The following is a 25,587-nucleotide window of genomic DNA, read 5'->3' on the forward strand; positions in this document are numbered from 1 at the left end:
TTTCATCAATGTGAGTAGTCCATGAAGATTGTAATCCTTTCAAACCTTCTAGAATAGAGGTTTTTAACCTGGGGATCTTTGAACTTATTTTTTTTTAAAGTATTTTGATAATTGCATTTCTGCATAATTGGTTTTCTTTGTAATCCTGTGTATTTTATTTTACACATTTAAAATATTATTCTGAAAAAGTCTGTAGGCTTTACTAGACTGTCCTCAAAGGGGGCACAAAAAGTTTATAGCATGTCTTCTTCAGTTGTTGGCTCTATCTTCTCAGAGATCTAAACATAGAATCTACTGAAACCACTGGGAGCCTTCCTCATACCTTTTTGTTATTTTGTGAATGTTAATCTACCTCTTGGGTTGCCCATCTGCTATCTCTCATTCTCAATATAGGATTCACTCACTCTTATTTCTGATCATACAAGTCCTCTACAGAGGTGTCAGACTCTCAGGTGAAACTTCCCAGTGGACCCAAACCAGATTAAACTGTAATTGGGAAATGTTTAACAAAATAAATAAAGGTACAGTACAACATAGATAATGTTAATTTGTGGTTTTCTAAATTAATGTGCTGTCCATAGGGATCAGTTTCTGTTTGAGTTTGACACCACTGTTTATAATGTGTTTTAGCCTATTTATCGTAAAGTAAAAAGCTGATTTAGTCATTTTCATTATTGAGGTTACTCTGTATCTTGTTAATGTTTATATTTCAGCCCTTCAGTGCCATTTCACACGAGTGGCCAGAACCCTGCTGGGCTGCCTGACTACTGACACCGTAGAGGAGTAGGGTCATCGACTCTGTTTCTTTGGGTGACAGGAGATTGTTAGGCTTTCCCGTCTAGGCTGCCACTGCTTCCCGTTGTCTTCCAAGTGCAGTAGATCGGGAACTGGGCCTGAGCTTGGGAAAACCAAGTTCAAATGCAGTCTCATACAATTGCTAGCTCTATGACCCTGAGCAAGTCAGTCAACTGCTGTCTTGCCTCAGTTTCCTTAGCTGTAAAATGGACATAATATTAGTACCTACCTAGGGTTGTTGTGATGATCCAATGAGATAATATTTGTAAAGCTCTTAGCACAGTTTCCTATACATCGTGGGTGCTTAATAAATGCTTGTTCCCTTCCCATTACCATCTGACCTGCCTCTGTACCCTCCAACCCGAGGTTCTGTCATTTAGCTTATTGCCAGACAAACGGACGTCTGGATCTTGTCATCTCTTTCAGACTCTGTACCCTTAGGACTTTCAAGACTTTTCATCCATCTTGAAGCTGAAACATCTTTTATGGGTTGTCTCCCTCAGTTACAGTATCAACTCTCTGAGAGATGGTCTGATTTTTTTCAACTTGTATCTCTTGGCACATAGCAAGCCCTTAATACATGCTTTATCATTCATCTTTCCATTCATTCGTTCAAGGATCCATGGTTTCATTTGTGTAGGTACTTCCTCCATGGACTGAAGCTGAAACCCTTCTTTACCTCATTGTATGGCCATTATGACTCTTATTATGGTTTCAGAAAAGTTTGCCTGGTATTCACCTTTCTAGAGGGAGAGGCACTCTGGACTTCCCTGACTTGATCCTCAGACAACAGTCACAGAGGCTGTTGCCTGGCGCCAAAAATTTTGTCAGTTTGATAAATCTGTCACTTTCCTACTCCTAATCTTCACTGGTACCTTACTGCCTGTAGGAAGAAAAAGGGGCAAGAATTCCTTAGACCTCATGTTTATTTTCTCTCAAAGTTCCTAACTACTCAGTTGCTCAGCCTACACACTTCCCATGAGCTCCTCATCCACCACACAAAGATGGTCACGCCCTTGATCTTGCTATCACCCACAAATGTACCATGTTCAAGAATTCTGAAATCCCCTATCCAATGATAACCTATTAGCTTTTTATCTTTCCCTCTGCCTCCCCTTACAAAACCCTACTCTTTACCTTCACCATGATCTCCAATCCCTTGACCCCTCAACTTCTCCCAGGCAGTCTTCCCTGTGCTAGTCACTCTCTCCTCTTCTCCCCATCTTGACCCTTTGTTGAACCAATTCAACTCTGCACTGTCCTGCTCTCTTGAATCCCTGGACCACTCATCATATTGTCAGTTATGTCCTGACAAGCTTAAACCTTGGATTACTCCTGTAATTTGCCACTGCTTCTACACATGTACAGCTGAACTAAGGTAGAGACAATCATGCAATCGTTCTGACTAGGTCCTCTACAACTTTATATTACACAACCTAAACTGGGCCCTCACTGCTGCTAGGCAATCCTACTATACCTCTCTTACGCACTCACTGTCCCACTCTCTCTACAGTTGCTCTTCTAAACCTTCTCATCCCTCCTCAAACTTCCCATGGGTCTTCTTCCCTTCATCCTTTCAGCCAAGAACCTTGACTCATGTTTTACAGAAAAAATTGAGACCATTCTCTATGAACTCCCTCTTCTTCCCTTTTCCTAATCTCCCATCACTCAGATGTTTTCTGACACTATCTCCTCCTTCACTCTTGTCTCACACATGATAAAAGTGGCCGTAAATTACTCCTTACCAAGGCCAACCCCTCTACCTATTCAAGTGATCCCACTCCATCCCTTCTCTTCTAACAGATTGCCCCCTCTGTAAATCCACTCTCACTTATTTTTAATCTTTCTCTGTCTACTGGCTTATTTCCTACTGCCTACAAACATGCTCATGTCTCCCTCATCCTCAAAAAACCCTCACTTGATCTTTGCATCCCCACAAATTGTTATCCTATATCTCTTCTGCCCTTTATGGCCAGACTCATCAAAAAGGCTGTCTACAGTAGATGCCTCTCACTTTCTTTCTTCTTACTCTCTTCTTAACTCCTTAAAATCTGGCTTCTGACTATATCATTCCACTGAAACTGCCTTCTCCAAAGTTACTCATGGCCTCTTAGTTGCAGAATCCAATGATGTTTTTTCAGTCCTCATTCTTTTCCACCTCTCTGTAGCCTTTGACACTGTTGATTTCCCTCTTCTCCTTGATAGGTTTTCAGTACACCACTCTCTCCTGGTTTTCCTTCTGCCTGACTGCTTCTTCTCTGTCTCCTTTGCTGGATCTTTCTCCAGATCATGCCCTTTAACTTTAGGTGTCCTTCAGAGTTCTGTCCTGGACCCTTTTCTCTTCTCCCTCTATAGTACTTCACTTGGTGATCTCATCAGCTCCCATGGATTTAGTTAGTGTCTGTGTGCTAGTGAATCTCAAATCTACTTTTTCTGCCCTAGTCTCTCTGTTGACCACCAGTCTTCAGACATCTCAAACTGGATGTCTAGTAGATATATTTTTTTAGAAATAGTATTTTATTTTTTCCCATTTACATGTGAAAACAATTTTTAACATTTTAAAAAATTTTGAGTTCCAATTTCTTTTTCTCCCTTTCTTTCCTCCCCCTTCATTGACACTGTAAGCAATATGATATAGGTTATACATGTGCAGTCATGTAAAACATATTTCCATGTTACTCATTTTGTGGAAGAAAACTTGAGCCAAAAAAAAAAAAAGAATAAAGAAAGTGAAAAATAGTGTGCTTCAGTCTACATTCAATCACAATCAGTTCCTTCTGTGGAGGTGGTTATAAGTTTTCATTGTGAGTCCTTTGGTATTGTCTTGAATTGTAATAGCTAAGTCACTGGTAGTTGATCATTGTACAGTATTGCTTGTTACCATGTACAATAGCCTTCTGGTTCTGCTCACTTCACTTTGCATCAGTTCATTTAAGTCTTTTCCAGTTTTTTTCTGAAATCATTCTGCCCATTATTTCTTATAGCACAATAGTATTCCATTACAACCATATAGCACAATAGTATTCCATTACAACCATATACCACAACTTATTCAGCTATTCCCTGGGTGATGGGCATCTCTTCAATTTCCACTTCTTTGCCATTACAAAAAGAGCTATTATAGATAACCTTGTCTCCCCCCCCCCTTTTTTAATCTCTTTGAGATAACAGAGCTAGTAGTGGTATTGCTGGATCAAAGGGTATACACAGTTTTATTGCCCTTTGGGCATAGTACCCAATTGTTCTCCCCACAACTCCACCAGCAGTGCATTAGTGTCCCAGTTATCCCACATCCCTTCTCCAGTAGAATGTTAAACTCAGTATGTCTAAAACAGAAGTCCTTATCTTTCCCCCAACTTCTCCCCCCAGTCTCCTACTTTCTCTATTATTGTAGAGGGCGAAACTATCCTACCAGTCCCTCAGGCTTGCAACTTAAGAGTCATCCTGGGTTCCTCACTGTTCTCTCCCCCTTTCTTCCCCAATATCCGAGCTGTTATCAAGCCTGACAATTTTACCTTTGCAACACTTCCTGAATATACCTCCTTCTCTCCTCTGACACTGCCACCACTCTGTTGCAAGACCTCATCACCTCATGCCTGGATTATTGCAATAGTCTGCCTGTCTAAAGTCTCCCCTCACTTCAATCCATCTTCCATTCAGTCACCACTTATTTCCTAAAATGCCAACCACATCACCCCTACTCATTGTACTATGTACAGCATGCTCCATTTGGCATTCAAGGCCCTTTATAACTTAGCCCCCTCCTATCTTTCTAGTCTTCTTACACCTTGCTCCCCAACATGTACTCTTCACACCAGTGACACTGGCCTTCAGGTTGTTCCACAAACAAGATGTTTGTCTGTCAGCTCTAGACGTTTTTCTCAGGCTGTACCACATGAAATGCTCTTTCTTTTCTGCTCCAACTATTAACCTCCCTGACTTCTTTTAGGTTCCATCTAAAATCCCATCTTTTACTAGCCATCTTCTCCAGCCACTCTTAATTCTAATGCCTTCCGTCTGTTATTTCCTATTTACAACTTGCTTTGTATATATTTGCCTCCATGTTGTCTCCCCCATTAGATTTTGAGCCCTCAGGGAAAGCAGGGACTGTTTTTTGCCTCTTTTTGTATCCTTAGAGCTTAGCACAGTGCCTTGGCAAACTAGGTACTTAATAATGTTTGTTGATTGATTGGTCTAGGATAAAATACAAAGTATTCAGTTTGTCATTGAAACCCTTCACAGTCTGGCTCCCAGTTACCTTCCTAGTCTATAGATAGGCTATAGAATTGAAAAAAAAAAAAAAAGGAAAAAAATGTTTATAAGAAACGTCAGTAACTTGGAGAAAGCAGTAGAAAGTACGAAGGAATCAATAGGAGAAAAATCTGGAAAGGAACATTTGACAAACATGGCAGAATGTGCAGCAGAACAAGGATCAAGGGGCAGTGTAGAGAAAGGCTTCAGAATGTTAGAGGAAAGATGACAGAACTTGAAAGACCTCAGATTATGTGGGTCATAAGATTCCCTGAAAAATGCAAAGAAAGAAAGAATCTAAATATCATTTTTGGGGAGGAATTCCTTCATTTCCCTTGTGCACCAGCTGTTCCAGTAACACACACACATCTGCTCATTACTCTCCTTTTCCCATGTTATTGTTGTTCAGTCATATTTTGGAGTCATGTTCTCTTTGTGACCCCATTTGGGGTTTTCTTGGCAAAGATACTGGAGTGATTTGCCCTTGCCTTCTCCAATGGATTAAGGCAAACAGAGGTTAAGTGACTTGCCCAAGGTCACACAGCTATTGAGTATCTGAGGCCGGATTTTAATTCAGTTCTTCCTGACTGTAAGCCTAGTGTTCTATTTACTGAGCCACCTAGCTGCCTCTCTCCTTTTCCCGTCTTTACACAGTTTACTGTCCATTTCCTCCTTTATTGCTTAGCTCTGAGTAGACCCTCTAGAGTAGACCTTTCCCAATCTCCTTTTTTGTTTTCTGTCTCTTTTAAAATTATTTTGTATTTTCTTTCATGTTGTATTTATGTGTATGTATGCCGTATGCCTTTAGTAGATTGTAAGCTTCTTGAAAGCGAGGAAGGTTTTATTTTCGTCTTTGTATTCCCAGTGCCTTGCTTATGCTGGCATCCAGTAAATGTTTGACAGGCTTTGTCAGTTAAGTTCAACAGAGCTTATTCTGTCCTGGCACAGTATTTGAAAATCCGTGGTCATCTCCATGACAAAGAAGAGGGATATTTGTAAATAAAAACAAATCTTCTGGAATGATTGATATGAGATGTGTGATTTGAGATGTAATGTGAGGAAACTCTTTGTGAAGATTCAAGAAAACAAGTCATGGGGGAAGAAAACCTTTGAAATTCTGTGTTTCTGCTTCTCAGGTTGGTCTTCGAGCCCAGATTGTGGGAGAAAGGGTGCTGGATATTGAAATCATAAGATTTGGCCTCAGGTTCTTACTTTCCTATTCCCTATCTGTTTGACTTTAGGGGAGTTATTTAAACTTTCTTTGTCTGTAAGAAGGAGGAGGGGGTTTGATATGAGGTTTGTAGGCCCTTCTAAATCCTGTAATCCTTTCAATCCATTTTTGTCTGTTTTAGGGATTTTTTAATTTAAAAACATCATCCAAAAAAGTGTTCTTAGGGAAATTGGAGATCATATAGTTAAATCTCCTACTTAAATGATGAGGAATCTGAGGCCTAGGAAATTTTACATGCTTAATAAATGGAGCTCCTGGTCCAGGAGCATCCTATACCTAGCCATTTCTCTGTTTTAGTTTGTTATAGCTTTACTTTATGGTACCCTATTTACTTTTGTGCATTCTTTAATTCTGAGTAGGAAGTATGGTTGATTTTTTTCTTGTATTTTCAAGGTCACTCTTCGAATTCTTCTTTTTAACAGCTCTCTTGACTTTAAAGCAGGATTTTTAATACCTTGTCATAGTCTTGTATGTAATTGTATTCATTTTTAAATTGCCCAAAGGATTCTTACTGTTATTCTTGTTTTTGGAACAGAAACTTAGATCTCTGCCTCATAGGACTCTTTGGAATAGTAGTGATGGGGTTTTTAAAACAGCTGGTATAGAGTAACACTCTTCCAGATTTTCTGATGCAGTTTGGTAATAGTATATTTTAAGTGCTTTTTCTGTAGTGGTGTGTTGGTTTTATTTGTGTATTTCCAATCCAGATTGAGGCAGAGGGACTAGTTGAATGTGCCTTTGTGATTTTTGTTGCTCCCTAGAAGGAATTTTGTTTTTCTCTTTTGGGGAGTAATGAAAATAAAATTGCAAAATTCTACCTGACTGGACTACATTTCTGATATTACAGTAGCCTAATTACTCTTCCTACCTCAGGTCTCTTCCCTTTTCAATCTGTCCTCCACACAATTGCCCGCATGTTATTCCTAAAGCACTCGGCTGACCCTCGACCCTCGCTTAGACTGTTTCAGTGGTTTCCCTGTTGTCTGGAGGATCAAATACAAACTCTGTGGCATTTAAAGACCTTTACAACCTCATCCCAACTTACCTTTTCAGGCTTATTACACGCTTTCTTTATTCTCTGAAGAGGAAGAAGAGAAAAAATCAACAAAACTGATCAACACATCGAAAAAAAGCTGACAGTCTATGCAGTATTCCCTACCTGTGAAGCCTTCACTGCTTCAGAGGTGTGGGGGGAGATGTCAACCTCTGTCTCTTCTTGGGACTCCCCTTGTTCTTCGTGATTTTTCAACTGTAGTTTTTCATTGCTGAGTGGTAGTTCTTTCCATTTGTGTTGTGTGTGTTGTTTCCCCGGCTCTGCTTACTTCACTTTGCATCAGTTCATGTCAGTCTTTCCATGCTTCTGTGTTTGTTAGGTCCATCATTTCGTGTGGCATGGTTACAGTTCGCTAAGCTCCCACAACACAGTTTGTGCAGCTCTTCTCCATCCAGTCGGCATCTACTGTGTTTCTGTTTCTTTGCTGTCACAAAAGGTGTGGCTCCTTTTTTTCGCTTACGGCCTTGGGGGTATATATGCCAAGCAGTGGAATCTCAAACAAAGGATGTAGACATTTTAATCACTTTATTCGAATAATTCTAAATTGCTCTGCAGAGTGGTGATACTACTTTACAGCCCCAGCAGCAGTATGTTAATGTGCCTCTCTCTCATAACGCCTTCAGCATTGACTCTTCACCACTTTTGACGTCTTTACCAGTTTGCTGGGTGTGAGGTGAGTTATTTTGATTTGAAATGCTTGTTACTTGATTGTTGTGCCAGGGCTGAGATGGGAAGAGGAGGAGATAGAAAACAGCTAGAACACTTAATCCATAGTAATTTCAGGTAAAGTATGATTAAAAAGTTTAATGGAACTGCTAGGGTTGGTAACATAGCAATCTGCAACTGAGGGAGAGTCTTAATCATACTTGTGTGATCTCATTAGTGCAGCTACTCTTTGTGCCAACGTAGGTCACAGCCCCTTCTCTGCCTCTGCCTTTGAGAAGCTATCAGAAAGACCTAAGTTCAAGTAGGACCCCAAACACTTACTAGCTGTGTGACCCTGGACAAATTATTTAACCTCTGTTTGCTTCAGTTTCCTTAGCTGTAAAATGGGGATAATAATAGCACCTACCTCCTAAAGTTGTGAGGATTTTTCTTTGTTGTTGTTGAGTTGCTTCAATTTGTCTGTTTGTTACTCCATTTGTCTTTTTCTTGGCAGAGATACTGGAGTGATTTGACATTTCTTTCTCCAGCTCATTTGACAGATGAGGAAACTGAGGCAAACAGGGTTAAGTGACTTGCCCAGGGTCATATGGGTAGTAAGTATTTGAGACTGGATTTGAACTCAGGTCCTCCTGACTCCAGGACCAGTGCTCTGTCTACTCTGCCACCTATCTGGCCTTGTTGTGATGAATGCCCTCAATATATGTCTATTTTCTCATAAATATAAAAAAGTAGGCATTTGGGCCAGTAGTTATTGATATCTTCTTGATGGCCTCTTTTTGATAGCAGTGACATCCCTGATTTTTCCCAGTCTTGAGGGTCTCCTTGTCTTTAGATATCTTGAGAATTGATCCCTCCAACATGGGGCCCTCCTCTGTGTATTTTGTCCAGTCAAATTGTTCTGCCTGTTTGTCTCTACTTTCTTACACACTGGGGTTTATGATGGGAGACTTTGATTAAAATCCTAATATAATATCTCTCCTGATGCAATGTAATATCATATAGTGGTGTGACAGAGATGTGTGTTTATAGAGATACAAGCAATTTGGGATCCCTGGAAGCTTTGCATAGTTTCACAGATGTGATGAAATCTGAACTACTTCTAGTCAATTCTAGGTCCAACTCATTCTCCAGCTGCTGTGCCTTCCCACTATACATATTTGGATTAACTCAGTGACTTGCTTATCATTGCATATCAGTGAAATAGGATTTTTCATGTAAGGTTTCTTATATATTTTTTCTTTCTGCGTTAGATAGCTATACTGTTTTTTGCAGTTACTGTGGATTTAATCAGGTCAGCTAGGTGGTATAGTGGATAGAGTACTGGTCCTGGAGTCAGGAAGACTCTTCTTCCAGAGTTCAAATCTGGCCTCAGACAATGACTAGCTGTGTGACCCTGGGCAAGTCACTTAACCCTATTTGCTTCAGTTTCCTCATCTGTAAAATGAGCTGGGGAAGGAAATGGCAAGCCCCTCCATTAGCTTTGCCAGGAAAACTCCACGTGGGGTCATGAAGAGTTGGACGCAACTGAACACACTGGATTTAAATGAGGAGGCTATGTGGTACCCCTGGAGCTTGATTTAATTAAACACTGTGAGTAGGAGAGTTGGGAAACCTTTCCATTAATAAGAGGAACCAACTTTCCTTTGGATTCCATACAAGACACCTGTGACATTGGCAAATGCCTTAGGTTAGCATGCCTGACTGATAGCAGTGTTCAGTTGATTTTAAGTGATCGCAGTAGTTTCAGCTGTTACAGAATCCAGGAATAATTTAAACATGCATGTTAGACACTTTCTAGACAAAATAGACCCTTGTATTTTCTCTATCAGCCAGCCAAAAAGAAAGATGCAGACTTTGTCTGTATATTCTCTTTTTACATTTTCTTTTGTTTTAAAGGTTTTGTTGTTTTCTTTTTTAGTCATTTCTTGATGTGTCCCTTGTTATTATTATTATTATTGCTACGTCTTTCTCATTTTCTTCCTTATTCATTCTGACTCTCCTTTTTCCAATTCTTAACCTTCTCACTCTAATCCTTCAGCTGTGCTCCCTAAGAATCCCCGTTAATCTTTGATCTCTTCCTCTTAGACTCTACTTCCTAAAGCCTGGGTTTCTCCCTTAACCATCTTTCCCAGTTCTGGTCATTCCTTTTCTCAAGCCCCTCAACTCAGAGCCAAGAGGAGGAGTCTACATATGTCTTGCTACCCACTCCCACTTCCTTCTTCTGACAGCTGCTCTCACCAACTTCTCTTTTGAAAGTCATGCGCTCTGATCCATGCAAATCATTGTCATTTCCTGACCTTCCTCAGTGACCCCAATGACATAGCACGCTAATCCTTTACAGTTTGGTGACTTCACTTTCGATTCCCAGCTACCTTTTCCAATCTACTTAAATCACCCAAAGAGAGCGGTCACATTAGATAGGAGTATCTGAAACTCCTGTGCTCTGAGAAATTTCCTCTCTTTGACTAGAATCTTCTGCTTGTTTCTCTTCTCATTGTTCAGTAGTGTCTGACTCTTTGTGGACGTGTGGTCCAACCGTCCATTGTGTTGTCTTAGCAAACATCCTGGAGTGGTTTGCCATTATTTCTGTTTTACCACCTGACAAATCTTGAATTTGCTTTTTCTCTTTTGGTATACCTCCATTCCTAAGATGTTTCCCTTGTCATTCATTTAATTGCCCCTGTTTGACTTCAGCTATTTTGATAATTCACCATCTTTCACACTTGATTCTCTTGCCATTTTTTTCCTTCTCTGTTTCCACCCTGCTAATCCTCAGCCTTGGGTAATACCCACCATCCACTTTCCCAGTCCTTATTCTCACTCTAGGAAATATTGCTGGAAAATCATCGATTCTTTTCTGATACTTGGTCCACTACCGCCGCTTTCAGCAAGTGGAATGGTGACTGTTTCAAACATCTTTTCTATTTAAGCTATCCTCTTCCTCTGTAGTAGATGACATTTTTCTACTTGCTGTACTCTCAGGTATTCGTTCTTTTACTCCTGATGGTAGTATGGTTAAGTAGATTCAGAACTAGTTGAATGTCTAAATAGACCCACAAAGTAATTATTAATGATTTGATATTAACTTTCAGGTTGGTCTCCAGTAGAGTGCTTGAGGAATCTGCTCTGGCCGTGCTCTGGTTAACATTTTGATGAAGTGACTTAGATGTTACCATAGAAGACCTCCTTACCAAATTTTTACATTAAGTGAAGCTAGGATGCTGATGTATTGGATGACAGTAAAGGTCCTGAATCTAATCTAATAAGGTGCAATTTGATAGAAATGATAGTCCTAGACTATAATAATAGCACCTACCTTTCAGGGTTGTGAGGATAATAAGATGAGATAAAGTGCTTTGCAAATCTTAAAGCACTATATAAATAACTATTATTTGTATTCCTATCATTATACTTGGTTTCAGAAAGTCAGTTTGAACAAGAAAAGATAAGGGAGGCATGGCTAGAAACCAGCTCTAGTGAATAAAATCTGGAGCTTTTGGTGAGCAACCTTCATAGGAACTCATACTGTGAGATATTGGCTAAAAGTACTAGCGTAATTTTAGTCTGCATTGAGAGAAATAGTGTTGCGAATGGAGAGGTGAACTTGCTGTATGTTGCCATGGTTTGACTATATGGGAGTATTCAGTTTTAAATGCTATGTTTTGGAAAATATAATAAAATTTGAATATCTGGAGCATGTCTAGAGGAGGTTGACTAGGATAGTGAGAACACAACATACCACAAAGGGATCAAATTGAAGCTACTGGGGATATTTAGCTTGGAGAAGAGAAGCTTGGGATAAGATAGCTTCTCTGTAGGCTACAGTATCTGACAGGTTGTAAATTGCGCATTAAGTATTAAGTACCTACTGTGTGCCAGGAAAGTATATACAGAGTGATGGTAGTGGCTAGAGAGCCAGCCGTGAAGCCAGGGAGTCCCATGTCTCACACATACTGGCTCTGTACTCCTGGGCAAGGCACCTTGGTCTCTCAGTGCTCTGAACAATTTTCTAAGATTGTAAATTGTAGAGAAGGTGCTGAACTGCCTTGGTAGAGAGAGTTCCCTACTCCAGTGGAATCACAGGTCTAGTGGTACTTATCTCTGTTCCTATCCCTATGTACCCAGCACATTACCAGGTGCTGGGGATACAGAAACAAATTAATCCCTGCCCTCAGGAAGCTTATATTCTATTAGTAGTAGCAATGTACATGTACAGTCAATCCTCAGCTTTTTCAGGATAACATTTCCTAAAAAGGGCAAGTAAAAAACGCAAATGTTGATACATTGAACGTATAGGAAATGGGATAGGTTCCCACGACCACCAAAAATGGTAATCTTTTGCTAGAGATTGCTGAAAATATGTTTTTATGCGTACAGTTCTTTATAACAAAACACTAATTCTGACAATATGCACATTTCGTAACACAGTAACCATGAAATAACCCATAAAATGCAGGGGAGAGGAGAGATAATCCCAGAAGGAAGGGGATATCAGAAAAACTGCTTGGTATAAAAAAGGAAAGGGGCAACACTGACCATCTCTAATAGCCTTTTTGGCTCTATAGTTGAACTGTTTTCCTGATGAAAAGCACTTGCCTCAGGAGAGTCCCTGGGGCCTTCCCTCAGCTCAGAACTCCAGAGTAGTCTCAGTACCCAAGAGAGGGTGGGGGTGACCATCATTTCATTTACCCATAAACTTAGCTGCTTTTCCATTTCTATTTTTTTTCAGTTCTTCCATTTTGCACTTGAGAGGTTAATTTAATACTTTTTGGAGTGGGTGTATGAATACTTTAATGAATACTTTCCTCCTTTTTGCGGATATAAACTTCCATCAGGCCTCTCCTTTTTTTCTCTACTGTGCATAGCTGCAAGTGTGCTTGATTGCCAATGTGAGAATGTTGAGGATTGACTGAATTAGTATTTCTAAAATACATACAGTATCAGAGGGGAGATATTGTTGCTAGTAGGGATCATGAAAAGATCTCATGTAGGAGGTAACATTTGAACTGAGTTTTTAAAGCAAACAGGGATTCTAAGAGGTGGAGGTGAAAAGGGAGTCCTTCCTAGCTCCTGGGGACAGCAAGTGCTGAGATGCAGAGATGAAGTGTTGTGTAGAAGGAACAGCCAGAAGCCCAATTTGGCTGCATTGTAGAGTCTGTGAAAGGGAGTAATGGATAACAGAATTATAAAAGTAGGTTGGAGCCAGAGGGAAGTGCTTTAAATGCCAAAAGGTTTATATTTGTTTGATAATAAAGTTTATATTTGAGACTGTGATACAATTAATGTGCCATCTACTAATATACCTTTGGCTAAGACATTGTGAGTTTGATGATTCCATATATATTTCCTTTTTGGGGCTTAAAGATTAACTTTTAATCACTAGCCTGATAAACTTTTAGGAAACCAACTTCTGCAACAAATGTTCTAGCTTGCTTGTGCCATTTTTTAAGCTTAGAATTATTTGATGGTATCAAGTGATATATTCAGATTCCTAGCATTGCTTTAGTAATATCAGATAGTATAATTAAAATAGTTTTATATATGTCATCCTACTGTATGATGCATGCTTTGTAAACCCTTTCAGAGCACAGAGCATGTAGTAATATGGATGTCTTGGATTATGAAGTTTAAGAATGTTCCTGATTATTTTAATATATAAAATCATATAAAATGATCATGCCCAATTAGATGTAAATGGAATAAAGATTTGTAAATTTGAAGCAAAAGAAACAATCTAGTAGTATCTTTACAAGTACTTTAAAAATTCTTAATCTCATTGTAACCAAATTAAATTTGTTTTGAAGCAAATGTTTGTCCTGCTTTCTATGTTACTATGCAGAATGTGACATTTATAACATCCTCTTGACTTCTGAGGATTTTTTGGACTTCCTACATGTGGTGGTGTGGTTATTACAGCCTGTCCTACACTCAGAATGTTGAAGAGTTTTGAGGTTTTGCCGCATGGTGAAATGGAGATATCAAGCCTGTAGAAGAAAAGATTTAGGGAGAACATGATGACTTTGTTAAAGCAGTTAAAGGACTATGCCGTGAAAGAGAGATTAAAGGTGTTTTGTTTGTTCCATGAATCCAGAAGTAGAGATTATGTACCACCCAGTGGTTTTCATTGGATCCTCACCCCAACACTGGGAAGGACATTTATTTATCTCCATTTTACAGCTCAGAAAGACTTCTCAGGTGTCACAGTTTTTAAGTGTCTGGGAACTGGAATGAAGTTGTCAGATTCTGAGCCCTGGACTTTTGATGGCCCACACCACAGTTGACACATTTTGAGCTCTGTAAATATGGCGTTCAGTTACTTGTAAAATATAATCGGAGGGCTAACTGTTCTAAAGGTGGAATTGATGTCGTTTAACTGGTGATGATAAAGTAGCTTGGTAGCCTTATTTGTGTCTTTTGTAAATTGTGTCTGGGCAAACCCTTCCTCTCTCTCTATCCCTGCTGGTGGTGCTTAGTTGATCGCCTTTCTAGCATACTTCTTGGTAAGTTAATCAGGGGATAGGCTTTTACGTGATGTTTGTTGCTGGTAAGATTGGATGTATGCTTGCCTAGTATCTTTTCCGTACCTTCCAGACCCCTGCAGTTCTCATTGCTTTATAATGCTAATGCTGGTCCATTACCTCTGGGTACCACTTCATGAAAAGATGGCTCACAGTCAGTTAGTAGACATTCATTAAGTACCTGCTGTGTGCCAGGCACTATGCTAAGTGCTAACAGAACCAGGGCTATATTATTTTCCATCAAGAATGGAAAAAAACAGCAACAAAAAAACCCCTGACTTGTGTTGTCTTAACACTCTTTGAGAATCGTATGGATTCTGTAAATTCCATTTGAGTGGTTAAACCTCAACCCAGCCTGATTTTCCTTCAAATCGGTTTGAAAGGTGTGGCAGCCTTCCCCAAAGGACCACGCTTTTAAGTCTCCAGAGGCTGCCAGACCACTTCCGCTCATCAGTTGAATTCGGCACCGTTGTTGATTGGTCCTTTGTTGGTTTCATTGAGGAATATAATGCAAAATGAACCCCTGCTTCAAAACCAGAAAATCCCCAGGAACTACTCTAGGTTATGTAAGCAGCTCCTTCTTCTAACTGGGATAATTCCTGTCTGCTTAGAGTCTTCTCAGGCACACTGCCCTCTTTCAATGTTGATTATTCCATTTTGCCTGTTTTTTACATCTGCCAATCATGAAAGGGGGACACTCTGTACTGCATATCAATCAGCAGGCATTTATTAAGCACCTACTATGTGCAGGCACCTACTATTATAGGTGGCTTCACGGTTGATAGTTGTCCTTTGTTTTCAAAGAGGACCAAAATGACTTCACTATGTTGGAGTCACATGAAGTGCTGAGTCAGTGCTTTTTCATTCCGTCATTTAAGTAGACTTTAAATGTTCAGGTATGTGTTTGGTACACATTGCCATGGAAATTTCTAGATATTTTATATGAGGGTAGTTTTTTATGTCAAAAAGCACAACCATTTATCACCCCCTTTTACCGAGTAATGTGACTTTTGATAACAAATTTTTCAGTCTGAATTACTAATGAAGTGTGGTGTGGTAGGGGAGTGGTGAGAAGGCATTAGTTAGCTTTTCCTTGCATGCTTTGTGAAGTCCTAGCTTGCATGTGGGTAGTTGCCTCATGTGCCCTTGTGTTCAGCTGGTCAATGAAACTCAACGTTGGCTGAGGGTTTTGTCAGTTATGTGTGTGCCAGGTGTCATTGGTGAACAACATGGTTGTTTCTAATGCTGTTGTCTCTAGTGCTTTGTACTTCTTAGATGTAGGGTATATTCTGAATTCTCACTGCCCCTTAACTATATCACACATTTGAATGGTTTTTTAAGTCTGCTGTGAGCCAACTTTGATAATTCAGAGGTGAAACTTTAGTCCTTGTTGAGCAAATATACGAGCTCTGTTTTGATTGTAAGGTAGGTGATCAGCATGAGGGAGCTTGGCTCCTTCACTTGGCATTGTCACTTGTATTAGATTATTAATTAGCTCAGTAGAGGGATCTTGTCACATATTGTTTGAGGTTTCGATGATTTGGAGAGAGCAAGAAGACTATTCAACTCGTTGCTAATATTCTTTACAGATCAACCATTAGCTATGAGATCTGCTCTACACGGTGAAAAATTATCTTTACCTGGATTTTGGATGAAGAATATAAACCTGATAATTTGGATTGTAATGATGAGGCTTAGTATACTAAAGTAGCTACACATAAGGTAATGAAGTAACCTTTCTGTCCATAGGACCTTATTAACTCAAGCAGCTAAATGAATTGTTAGCTTAATTTCTAAGAAAATTCAACTGAAATTTTAGTTGTTAGACTGAAAGGATGGGATCCCTTGCAAGAAAGCACTAAAGTGGTTAAAACAAATTTCTTTCTTGAGAAGCATTGTGTTCTTGGCATATTCATGGTCATTTGAAAATGATTGTTCTTTTGTTAGTATTACAGTTTAGGTATGCCAAATATTGCTGCTCTATTTTTGAATGAAACAGCATGGCTTGGCACATAGTTAAGTACTGAATAAATGTTTGTTGACCGACTAACAGAAAAAACCCCACAGCATTAAAAAAACACTGGTTTCAAAGGAAAAAACTGATTTCAGGACAGAAAAATGTTAAGAGCTGGGTGTCAGAGGGGATAGAGCATTGAACTGGGAATGAAGATTTGAGTTTAAATGTAGCCTTTGTCACTTAGGAGCAGTGTGACCCCAGGCAAATCATGTAACCTTGGTCTGCCTCAGTTTCCTCAACCTCTTACAATACAGGGTTGTTGGGAGGATCAAATGAGATAATATTTGTAAAGTACTCAGGACAGTGACTGGCACATAGTAAGTGCTCAATAAATGTTTATTCCCTTCCCTTCCCTGGTAAGCCAGTCACTGCTTAGTCATGAAGAGTTTTCTTACCATTATTGAGCATTAAACTTGATTTGAGGAAAAAATGTCAAGGTGATGGATCAAAATGTCTTCATGAGATTTTTATTTGTCTGAAAAGTAAATTTCCAAAAATCAGTGCACCTAAAATCAAAGAGGAGATATTTGTGGGTCCTCAAATAAGAGTACTAATGAAAGACAAACATTTTGAAGAACAGTTGAATAAATGTGGAGGAGCTGCATGGAAATAATTTTTAAAAAGCAACCAATAACTTTTTGGGAAACTACAGAGCAAAAAATTAACAAGAAATTGTCAGTGATATTCTCAAGGCCTTTAAAGTAGTGGGATGTGACATGTCACTCAAGATCCATTTCTTGGACTCACATTTGGACTTCTTCCCGGAAACCCTAGGTCCTCTCAGTGTTGAGCAGGGGGAATGCTTCCATCGAGAAATCTCTACAATGGAAAAGTGATGCCAGGCATATGGAGTCCAAACATGCTGGCTGACTGCTATTGGACACTGCAGAGGAATGATCCACAGACAAAGTAGAACAGAAATCATAAGTAGCTACACTTTAGGTGAGTTAAATAAGCACAATTTTGTTTAGTAAAAAAAAATATATATAAAGCTGTGATTCCCATGGAAATAATGAATATAGATAAATTCTGAAGCTATACTCATCAACAAAACAAACCATTTATAAGATTTGCACATTTTTATGGCTGTGACAGGAAAAAAACAAAACTTTTTTGTTGTTGCTGTCATGTGACAACCAGGATATATATTTTTTTCTGCATCTAGCCCTTTTTGTTAGTCATTTAAACTTTAAAAAAAAAATTCCTTATAATATTAATGTTATGAATATTTCTTCATAGATGTGAATTTAGCAGATATTTATTTGTTAAGCATGTGCTGTATGCAAGGTACTGAGCTAAGATGTTAGGGAGGATATGTGAATAAATAATATAATACTTCCCATGATAGCATTTACAACATAAGAGAGCGGTAGAAAAGATAAACAGCTAAGAAGTAGAGAAAATCCTTGTTTGTTGAAAATAATTTATACTTGAAAAAAAGTTACTTCAAATACTTTCACTTTTAAAATGGATACTAACATTTCATAGTAAATAGTGGCAAAAAAATTTCGTTTGGGAACATTTTTTTGAAAGATGAAATTGGTTAATTTATCTTATATTTGACAAAATTTAGGTTATAAGTGCACTTGTACTAATTCTTAGATTGGGCAAAGAATAAAGTATAAACATATAGTAAAGTATAAATATAAATGAAATATTTGTTTTTTGGGGACTTTTTCTTTGGACAAAATTAAATGATAGCAGAATAAGACATCTTTTACTTTACATTTGACTTTCACAGTGTGTTAGTAAAAAAGGTCATTGATGTAGAAATACTTAAGCCTTCATCATTTTTCTTAGGGATTATCTCCTTTGATATTGAAGTCATTTTCTTTTGAGGTGCTAGCAGTGTGTGGGAACTGAATCTTGTCAAATCAGTTCAGATTCATTAAACACCTATGATGACAGGCACTGTGGCTACCAAGAGAGGCAAAAAACAGTCCCTGCCCTCAAGGAGCCCATAGTCTAAGGGGGAGACAACATGGAAACAACTGTGTACAAACAAGACATGTGTACACACACACACACACACACACACACACACACTAAATTGGAGGTAGTATCTGAGGGAAGGCATGAAGATTATGAAGGACTTGGAAAGGTTTCTTGAAGAAAGTGAGACTTAAGTTGAGACCTTAAAAGTCAGTGAAGCTAAGAGGCAGAGAAGAGCAGGGAGAGAGATTTAAGGCATGGGGGACGTGGCAGGATATGGAGTGTCTTGTGTGAGTTTGACCAGTGTCACTGGTTTGTAGAGTATGTGGAAAGAGTGAGGCTTCAGAAGACTGGAAAAATAAGAAGGGGCCAGCTGAGGAAGAATTGAAAAAGCTAAATGTGGGCTTCGTTGATGATCCTGGAGGGGACAAGGAGCCACTGGACTTATGGAACAGGAGGATGATGTGGTCAGAGCTGCGCGTTAGGAAGATCAGTTTAACCGCTGGGTGGAAAGAGACTTGAGGCAGGGGGACCAACCAGCAGGATGTTGCCCTAGTCCAGGTGTGATGAATGATAGAGTCTAATGCTAACCAGGGGGGATCAGTTCACTAGTGATTATTTTCATTTTATGTCTTCTTTAGATTCCTTCCCCTCTATAACTTTGTTAGGTAGGTAGCATGGCATAGCGGATTGAAAGCTGACCTCCAATTCGGGAAAGCCAAGGTGCAGTCAGGCCACTCCTCTGACCCATCCTGACAGTGTGACCTTCTATCTACCACTCAGTCAAATCTTGGTTGCTGTTTTCTGCTGCAGGATACTCCCTTTCTTTCCTCAATGAGTTCAGTGCTGGCTCACACACAATGGTTGTTGTCCTTTGTTCTCAAAGATGACCAAAATTACATCACTATGTTGGGGTCAAGGTACAGTGCGTCAGACAGTTTTGGAAATCTCTACCAGAGGTTGGGCACAAATAGGCCACGTGAACATCGGGTGTGGAGATGTCCCTAAATTGGCACATCTCACATTTCTTTTGAGCTACTGAAATTCTTTGCTTATAGCACGTAGCACCTTCTTTGATGTGGGCATGCTATGGTGGGCAGTCCTTTACTAGTGTCTCCCACGTCATGCAGTTGATTCCAGAGTTCTTCAGAGAGACCTTGAGAGTGTCCTTGTATTGCTTTTCTTTTTTTGGCTAGGCAATGGGGTTAAGTGACTTGCCCAGAGTCACACAGCTAGTAAGTGTTGTGTGTCTGAGGCCGGATTTGAACTCAGGTCCTCCTGACTCCAGGGCCAGTGCTCTATCCACTATGCCACCTAGCTGCCCCTTGTATTGCTTTTCTTGACCTTCATGTGAATCCTTGCCTCTCTCTTTAACTCCTGCCCTCATACTACATACATACATATTGATACTTTCTCAAAAATTCTTGACTTCCAGGTTCTGCGGTTTGCTCATTTCCGTGACCTACTCTTCCATCTCACTTCAGCATCACAGAGAGATGGCCATACCCTTGATCTTCTGAGTGACTTTATATAAAATGCAAATACGCTTCTGTGTCTGTGAGCTCTGAAATTCCCTTATCTGACGACAGGCTGTTGTCACTCTACATTACCCTCTCCCTGGCAAACCCCAAACCCTGTTTACATCCACGGTATAGCCTTCACTCCCTTGACTCCTCAGTTCTTTCCCAGACCATCACCCCTGAACTAGCCACATTCTCCTCCCTTCTCTATCCTGACCTCTTGGTGAACCAGTTCAACTCTATAGTGTTCTGTTTCTTGAGGCCCATGCCCCCTTATCCCTTCCCCGATTTTGCCCCACTAAGGCTCAACTTTGGTTTACTCTCATTGTCTGTTGTCTTCATTGCTATTCACATACTGCTGAGAAAAGCTAAAAAAAAATCATGAAATCTTGTTGATTGAGTTAACTCCACTACAAATTTATTAGGTAACCTTACCTGGACCCTCACCATTTACATCTCCCTAATTAACTCATTATTCCACTCAACACAGCAGCTCTTCCAAACCATTTCATTCCTCAATTCTTACATGGCTCCCCTTCCTTCCACTCTCTCAGCTGAAAATCTAGCCTCATGTTTTAGTAAAAAAAAAAAAAAATTAAAGGTATTTTCCAAGAGCTCCCTCTTTCCTCCCGTTTGTCATCTTAAATTACTCAGATGCTTTCTACCACCATCTCCTTCACTCTTGTCTCACATGAAGAAGTCACAAAGCAAACTTCTATGCATGCACGTGATTCCATTCTATCTTGTCTTTTAAAGATTTCCTTCTGATCCTCCCCATCATCCCCACTTTCTTGCTTATCTTCAATCTCTCCCTGTTAGCAGGTTGTTTCTATCACTGCCTACTATCTATAAACATGTCTGTGTTTTCCCTATCCTCAAAAAAGCCCCCTCCCTTTATCCATCCGTCCCAGCTAGCTGTCATCCCATATTAACCTTTTATGGCCCAATTCTGTGGGAATGCTATCTGCAATAAATGCTTCTGATTTCTTTCCTTAGATTCTTATATAAACTTTACTCTCTAGTTTTAGACCTCATATTCAACTGAAACTGCTTTCTCTTAATTACCAAATCTAGCAACCTTTTCTCAGTCTTCAACCTTCTTTACCTCTGCACCCTCTTACATTGTTGGTCACCCTCTTCTCTTTGGGTTTTCATGGCACTAATCTATCCTGGTTCTTATACCTATCTGATCATTCCTTCTCAGTCTCCTGGATCTTCATCTAAGTCATACCTACTAACTGTGTATCCCCTCGAACTCTCTATTTGGCCCTCTTCTCTCTCTCAAACTGTTTCACTTGGTGATCTCATCAACTCCCATAGTTCCAGTTACCTCAATGCTAATTATTTTCAAACCTGCTCATCCAGACATAACCTCTCTACTGACTCCAGTGTTGCATCTCCAACTGGCTATCAGACATCTCAAACTAGATGTCCCATGGATGTCTTAAATCTAGCATATCCAAAACTGAACTCATCTTCCTCACTTCCAACTCTCCCCTCTTCCTACCTTACCTATTACAGTTGAATACCACCATCTTCCCAGTCACTCCAGACTTGAAACCTAGCTATCATCCTCGGCTCCTCAAGCTCTCTCCTCCCAACCCCCGTATCCAGTCTGTTACCAAGTGCTGCTGAGTTTACCTTTGTAACATTTCTCATATACACCCCTTCTCTCCCCTGCCTTTACCAGCCCCCTGGTGCAGGCCCTTAACCACCTCATGGCTGGACTATTGCAACAACTTGCGGATGGGTCTGCCTGCCACAAATAAATCTTTCCCTTTCCTAGTCCATCCTCCATGTTAAAATACTCTTCCTAAAATTCAGGATGTCACTGCCTATTCAATAAGCTTCCATGGCTTCTTAATGCTTTTAGGATCAGATATGAAACCCTCTGTCTTCATGACCTCCCCCTTCTACCTTTCCAGTCTTCTCACACCTTATACCCATGAGGACAGGGGTTGTCTTTTCTGCTTGTATTTATATTCCTAGAGCTTAGAACAGTGCCTGGAACAGAATAGGTGCTCCATAAATGCTTGTTGACTGACTGAGAATGTGTAGTATGCTAAATACAGGGAATTGTATGAGCTGAGGTATGGAGGCAAGAACGTAGAAGTGGACATTAAGTAATCCAGTTCATCTAGTGCCTCTAGAGGCAAGCAGTGATATGTCTGAAAAATTAGGGAAGTGGGCTATGTGTTACGCAGTGGAATTAATGCTCTTTCCATAGAATTAATAGGATTTTTCCTTAAAATGAAAAGAATGGATTGGATTCTCTTATCTATTTTAATTCCTGTATTTGGCCACAACTGTTATTTTATGTGATTTCATGGTAATTCACATCCACATTTGGGAGGGAAACAGAGTGAAAACCCATGTAGAAAACATACATATCCAAATGAGATTTACTGAAGGATGTTTTTGACAGTGAGCAGAAGCCTCAGGAGGGCTTGCACTGCACGTTTCCACGTAAACGTACAGTGCAGTTTTTGCAAGAGTAAATGGGTTGTTGTGGCGAGTTGTCACAAACTTCCTGGTTTTCCTCTTTTTTGTGTGTGTGTGGGGAAGAGTCTGATCTCTGATGTGTGCTGATCACTTTTTCTCACTTTCCAAAAAAGTGTTATCTGGTACCTCAACTAAGAAATCTGTGCTTTGAGATTTTCAGTCATTGTAATTGGTTAAATGGATTGAGAAGCAAAGGATTGCAATGCTTATTACTAATCCTACACAAGATCTGCTAAGGAGAGAAAGTGAAATTCAGCTTTTCTGTGATCTTATATGCATGGGGGTATGGCTCCAGGTGTGGACACTTGCCTATGAAGTAATTATTTTGGAGGTCTTCTTGGCTAGCTTAGAGATGTAAAGTAAAACATTGAGAAGTAATGAAAAATGCATAGGTTTGTAGAATAATAAACAATTGACATAGGCACAAATGTTGAAGGGAGCTCTGTTTCTAAATTCTTTCTCGTTAGTGCATAGCAGGCCATCAGCTGATGATAGAACAAAGAATAATGGTGCCAAAGTTTGTTCATGACCTTAATTTCTCTTTTAAATCTTTACTCTGCTTTTTGTTCAGTACTTTGTTTGTTGGGCTGTCTTGCATCTATGAGTCGTATCAGCAGACAATTTCCAGGGAATTAAAATTGGCCCTGATGCAGAAATGAGGAGCCATTGAAGGGTTTTAAGCAGCGACATAAATTGGATTGATATTTGGAGATACGTTGTTATTTATTAATAAGATTGTTTTATAGTTTAATTTTTTTTGCAGTTTCTATATCATTAAAAAAGTTTTCCTAAGTGTCTTAGCATTTGGTATATTTTCTCTTAAGTTAAATTTTGTGTTGAGATAGCTTTTTATATCACCTTCATTTCTTTCTGTAAAAATAATATTATCTTAGTTTTTCAGTTATCCAACATTCTTTTTTTATCCCTCCCACTTTCCCTGACAACCTGAAAAGAGGAAGAAAGAAGGAGAAGAAAAAAAAAGGAAACAACCAAAACCTTGTACTTCATAAGGACGGTCAAACAAAACAAATTTCCAAATTGGTTGAGTCCAGAAATGCATTTCTTATTCTGTGTCCATTATTTTCTTCTCAAAGGGTTAGGGTTATTCTTCATCGGTCAGCCCTCTGGAATCAGGGTCCATCATTTAGCTGATTAGAGTTCTCAGGTCTTTCAAAATTGTTCTTTTTCATAATATTGATTAAGTTATAGTGTAAGTTACTCTTGTGGTTCTGCTCACTTTACTCAGCCTCAATTTACACAAGTCTTTTCATGTTTCTTTGAAATTGTCTTTTTCTCCATTCTCATAGCATTATAGATTTCCATTACATTCCTATACCACAGTTTGTTCCACTATTCCCCAACTGATAGGCATCCTCTTAATTTTGTTTCGTTTTTTTGTTTATTTCACCACAGAGGCAGCTGCTATAAATATTTTTGTACACTGAGGACCTTTTCCTCTTGCTTTGATCTTTTTGGGTCATAGGCCTAGTGGTGGTCTGGCCAGGTCAAAGGGCGCACACAGTTTAGTAACTTTGTGTATGATTCCAAATTGCTTTTCAGAATGATTGGACCCATTCACAGTTCTACACTCTAACATTTGTCATTTTCTTTTTTTGTCATCTTTGGGGCTCTGATTGGTGTGAGGTAGGACCTCAGGATGCTTTAATTTACATTTCTCTGTTAATGATTAGGGTGAGTTGGTATGTGACTTTTTGTTTACAGATGATTGTACACTCATTGCAGCCTCTGAGGCTGAGATGCAACATGTAATGGCTTGTTTCTTTGCTTCTCTTTTGGCCCGACTGTTAACACCAAGAAAACACGTTCTTTACCGGCATCTCACCATCCATACATGAAACCATTGGTTACAGCAGATGGAGAGATTTTGAATATTGTAGTTAAGTTCACTTATCTTGGTGTGTACTTTCCTTGTAGATAGTGATTGTAGAGGTTGATGCATGCATTGCCAGAGATAGTTCAGCATTTGGGAGACTCTGAAAGAAGAGCCTTCTCTGGGAGAGAAGAGGTATTAGGCTGCCTATCAGACTCATTGTTGTATGCCTGTGAAACCTGGACAGTCTACCAGTACCATCCAGAAATCTGAACAGCTTCCATTTGAATTGCCTTGGGAAGATTCTGAAGATTGCTTGGCAAGATAAGGTATGGGACATTGAGGCCTTTTCTTGAACTGAACTGCCAGGCATTCAGATTCTACTGCGGAGAGCATTTGGCATTTGAGTAATGTGGCCCACCTGTTGGAGCTGTAGCTGTACATTTGCCTAAAAGACTATTTTATGAAGAACTACACAAGGCAAATGCTCACACAGAGGGCAAAAGAAGCAATACAAGGACACTCTCAAGGTCTCTCTACAGAATTTTGGTATCGATTGTGAAACATGGGAGACACTGGTATGGGGCCATCCAGCAGGGCATGCCTACATCAAAGAAGGTGCTGTGCTCTGTGAGCAAAGCAGAATTGCAGTAGCTCAAAAGAAACATGAGATGTGCAAATTTAGATGCATCTCCTTCCCAAATGTTCATACGAACTATTTGTGGTCGACCTGTAGTAGATTCTTCTGAGCTTGTATTTATCTGATCAGCCACAGTTGGACATAGCATCTTTGACCCAGACTTTGTGATGTCATTTTGGTCCTCTTTAATTATGAAGGACGACAATGAAAGATTAGTGATTCGGAGCATTATTTTTTTTTATATGGCTAGTTTCCTCCCCTGAGAACTACCTGTTCATATCCTTGGATCATTTATCTGTTGGTGAATGGCTGTTATTATTACAACTTTGAATCTGTTCCTTATATGTTTTGGAAATGAGACTTTTATTAGAGACACTTGCTACAAAGATTTCTTCCCTTCAAGTCTGAGTATTTTGAATTTGTGCAGAAACTTCTGAAGTTTCGGTAATCGAGATTGTCTATTTTATATTCTGTGACCCTCAATATCCCGTGCTTGCTCATGAACTCTTTCCCTGTTTGTAAATCTGACAGGTGATGTCTTCCTTCTTTTTCTAATTTGTTTATCTAATTTGTTTATGAGGGGATGTTTCATATATGGTCTGGTATCCATTTAAAGCTTACCTTGTGAGA

General features: G+C 39.5%; 1 protein-coding gene across 9 annotated transcripts in view; it reads left to right on the forward strand.

Moving 5' to 3' along the window:
- EVI5 (ecotropic viral integration site 5) overlaps nucleotides 1–25,587 on the forward strand; it is a 202,321-nt gene that overhangs the window by 12,570 nt on the left and 164,164 nt on the right. For 8 of the 9 annotated variants that reach the window (XR_003566956.1, XM_027838000.1, XM_027838003.1 and 5 more), the window contains exon 2: nucleotides 17,307–17,474. The exons of the other annotated variant lie outside the window; for it this stretch is intronic. The gene's annotated coding sequence lies outside the window, so the exon portion shown is untranslated. The remainder of the gene's footprint in view (nucleotides 1–17,306; nucleotides 17,475–25,587) is intronic. 9 annotated transcript variants of the gene reach the window in all.

The sequence above is a fragment of the Vombatus ursinus genome, unplaced genomic scaffold (assembly GCF_900497805.2).
Source record: "Vombatus ursinus unplaced genomic scaffold, bare-nosed wombat genome assembly UNPS02014825.1, whole genome shotgun sequence".
Classification (NCBI taxonomy): Eukaryota; Metazoa; Chordata; class Mammalia; order Diprotodontia; family Vombatidae; genus Vombatus; species Vombatus ursinus.